The 3587-nt window shown below is 41.5% G+C and overlaps 1 pseudogene; it reads left to right on the top strand.

Annotated features, from left to right (window-relative positions):
• Nucleotides 1–2037: 2037 nt before the first annotated feature.
• On the top strand, nt 2038–3267 carry LOC101566629 (annotated as a pseudogene).
• The last annotated feature ends 320 nt before the right edge of the window (nt 3268–3587 follow it).

The following is a 3587-nucleotide window of genomic DNA, read 5'->3' as shown; positions in this document are numbered from 1 at the left end:
CTGACCCCTGTTACACCCAATCTCCTGCCCATTCCATCGCTGACTGGGAGATTTCCATTTTTTAACACCTAAATTTTCTAATTTTAACTCTGTGGAAAAGAAATGGTTAACTTGTATGGAATTCAGTCTGCCTAAACATGTAAATTTTAGGGGTTTCAATTTAATAAGAATATAAATTTTCAAGACCTGCCAAAGCCCGGGCTCTGTGAGTGTGTGGGAGAGCATCTGCGATCACCTGCACCCACTGGACCTCTCCAGACCAAGCCCAGGCCCGCCGCATAAGTGAGACATTTCACTGCACTCTGAGGACCCCTACAGCCCTCGAGAGCCAGCCCAAGCCCTTCTTGTGAGGGAGAATGTCCACCAAGCTCTTAGGAACCCTGCAGACCCATGCAAGCCCAAGCCCAGTGAGTGTGTGGGAGAGCTTTTGTGCTCCCCTGCATCCCTGGACCCTCCACATCCAGCCCAGCCCTGGCACATAGGCCTGAGGTGAAACTCTGCAGCTGAGTCCCTGCAGAAAGACTAGGGGCCAAAACCACCCAGCTAATCCAGGAATAGAATGTCTTGCCAGAGGGGCACAGCAGGTTCACTTCCAAAGGCTGCAGAAGGAAGGAGCTGAACACAGTAGCCAGACCAAAGCCAGGCTCAACTGGATGAACTCAAACTTAGTAGATATGCACCCGAATTTTAGTAGGTGATAAGGTTATAAATGCACCAAAGCTATACACCAAAGGACAGAGGACAGTGCTATACAAAATGAAAGAGAAGGAACAAAATGCAGTCTCAAGTCCTGAGCCCAGCCAGAACAAGTGCAGAGGACACTAGCACAGCTGAAATGTCTGAATTAATAGCGTCTGAAGTAAAGAAACAATAGCAGAAAAGCATAGAGGAAATCAGATCAGAATTAATCTATGAAATAAAAAAAGAAATATCTAAATTAATAGCATCTGAAGTAAAGAGTCAAATGCAGAAATATATAGAGGAAATCAGATTAGAAATAATCTCTGAAATAAAAGAATTAATAATTGCTTCTCAAGAAGACACTGATAAAAAAAAATAGAGATTAGAAAAGTGATGGATTAGTTGAATGAGCAACACAAGAAAGAAATAGATCACATGAAGCAGAGTCAAAGAGATATAGAGGAACTTAAAATTTCAATCACAAGTTTGCAAAACCATTTGAGTGAAAGTGAAGATAGAGCTTCAGATCTTGAACATGCTGTCGCAGCTAGTGAAAAGGTAAGAAAACATCTCTTAAAAACAAACAGGATGCAGGAAAAAATAACTCATCAACTGCAAGATGATGCAAAGATGAACAACATGAGATTAATAGGCATCAATGAGAAAGAAAGAGTCAATACAAATGATATAAAAAGAATATGGGCAGAAGAAATAGCAGAAAACTTCCCAAATATGAGAAAACAATCTGAATTTCAGGTAACCGAAGCATACAGAACTTCAAATAACTTCAACCCAATTAAAAATACACCGACACATATAATATTCAAGATCCCAAAAATCCAGCCAAGAACAATACACTGAAAGCCTCTAGAGAAAAAGATCACATTCAAAGGAAGACCCATCAGAATAACAGCAGACTTCTCTTCACAAAACATGAAGGCAAGAAGAGCATGGAGAAAAGTACTTCAAGTCCTCTATGAAAACAAATTCCAGCCCAGACTACTATATCTTGCAAAACTCTCTTTCAACTTTGATGGAAAAGTGAAATACTTCCATGACAAACAACAACTAAAGAATTTCATGATGACAAAGCCAACCATACACAGACTACTGAAAGATGTTCTAGAGAAGGACCAAAATGATCAGAACTCCATCAATGAGAACAGAACCAACCCACTATAAAGGACAAACGATTAAACACGGGAGAAAAAGGAGTAAACCACAGCAGGTAAATAACATGTCAATCATAAATCAATACATCTCAATTATAACCATCAATGTAAATGGATTCAATTCACCAATTAAGAGAAATAGACTGGCACAGTGGATTAGGAAACAAAATCCAGCTTTCCGGCGGCGCGTTGACAGAAAAAAACAACACAAAAGATGTCTAAGCAACAACCAGCTCAATTTATAAATCCAGAAACTCCTGGCTATGTTGGATTTGCAAACCTTCCCAATCAAGTTCACCGAAAATCAGTGAAAAAAGGTTTTGAGTTCACGCTGATGGTGGTTGGTGAGTCAGGTCTAGGAAAATCAACTCTAATAAACAGCCTGTTCCTGACTGATCTCTATCCAGAAAGAATCATACCTGGAGCTTCAGAGAAAATTGAAAGAACTGTCCAAATTGAGGCTTCAACTGTGGAGATTGAAGAACGTGGGGTTAAGCTGCGCCTGACAGTAGTGGACACACCTGGCTATGGGGACGCCATCAATTGCAGGGATTGTTTTAAGACCATCATCTCCTACATCGATGAGCAGTTTGAACGCTACCTGCACGATGAGAGTGGCTTGAACAGGCGACACATCATTGATAACAGGGTGCACTGCTGCTTCTATTTCATTTCACCTTTTGGACATGGGCTGAAGCCTTTAGATGTCGCATTTATGAAAGCAATACACAATAAGGTAAACATCGTGCCTGTCATTGCGAAAGCCGACACATTTACTCTGAAGGAGCGTGAACGACTGAAGAAAAGGATTCTGGATGAAATTGAAGAACATAACATCAAAATCTATCACTTACCTGATGCAGAATCAGATGAAGATGAAGACTTTAAAGAGCAAACTCGGCTCCTCAAGGCCAGTATCCCATTTTCTGTGGTTGGATCCAACCAGCTGATTGAAGCCAAAGGCAAGAAGGTCAGAGGTCGCCTCTATCCATGGGGTGTTGTGGAGGTGGAGAATCCTGAACATAACGATTTTTTGAAGCTGAGAACCATGCTTATCACCCACATGCAAGATCTACAGGAAGTGACCCAGGACCTGCACTATGAAAATTTCCGTTCTGAGAGGCTTAAGAGAGGCGGCAGGAAAGTGGAGAATGAGGATATGAATAAAGATCAGATCCTGCTGGAAAAGGAAGCTGAGCTTCGCCGCATGCAAGAGATGATTGCAAGGATGCAAGCGCAGATGCAGATGCAGATGCAGATGCAGGCTGGTGACGGTGACAGCGGGGCTCTTGGGCACCATGTGTGAGTTGTGAGCATGAACATGTAACACTCCTGAATAAAAAGAATACATTCCAATTGAGTGTTAAGATACAGATTTTCATGAGATCCTTGGACGAGTGCCCATTCACATATATAGTACCTATGCCTCAGTTTTTTAAACCTTTGATGCATTTTTTTTGTATGATGTTCTTTTAACATTTGCATTTCATTGCTATGTTACACTTGATATTTTACAAGATACACTCATTTTCATTTTCTGTCCTCTTACCTAACCACTAATGTTAGAATTGACTGCTGAGAATCCGTCGGCGTGTAGAGTGAATTTCTTTGATGTCGCTTTCAGCTTTACCTCCAGACCATGCAGGTGTGACCAGAGTGTTTCTGTGTGGTGCACATGTACCTCTGACAGAAGGCTGTGTGAACTTGGTGCCAGGCCCTTTGCTTACTCCGTCA

This window comes from Octodon degus, unplaced genomic scaffold (assembly GCF_000260255.1).
Source record: "Octodon degus isolate 3935 unplaced genomic scaffold, OctDeg1.0 scaffold00020, whole genome shotgun sequence".
Taxonomy (NCBI): domain Eukaryota; kingdom Metazoa; phylum Chordata; class Mammalia; order Rodentia; family Octodontidae; genus Octodon; species Octodon degus.
This window is presented reverse-complemented; position numbering and strand designations above follow the sequence as displayed.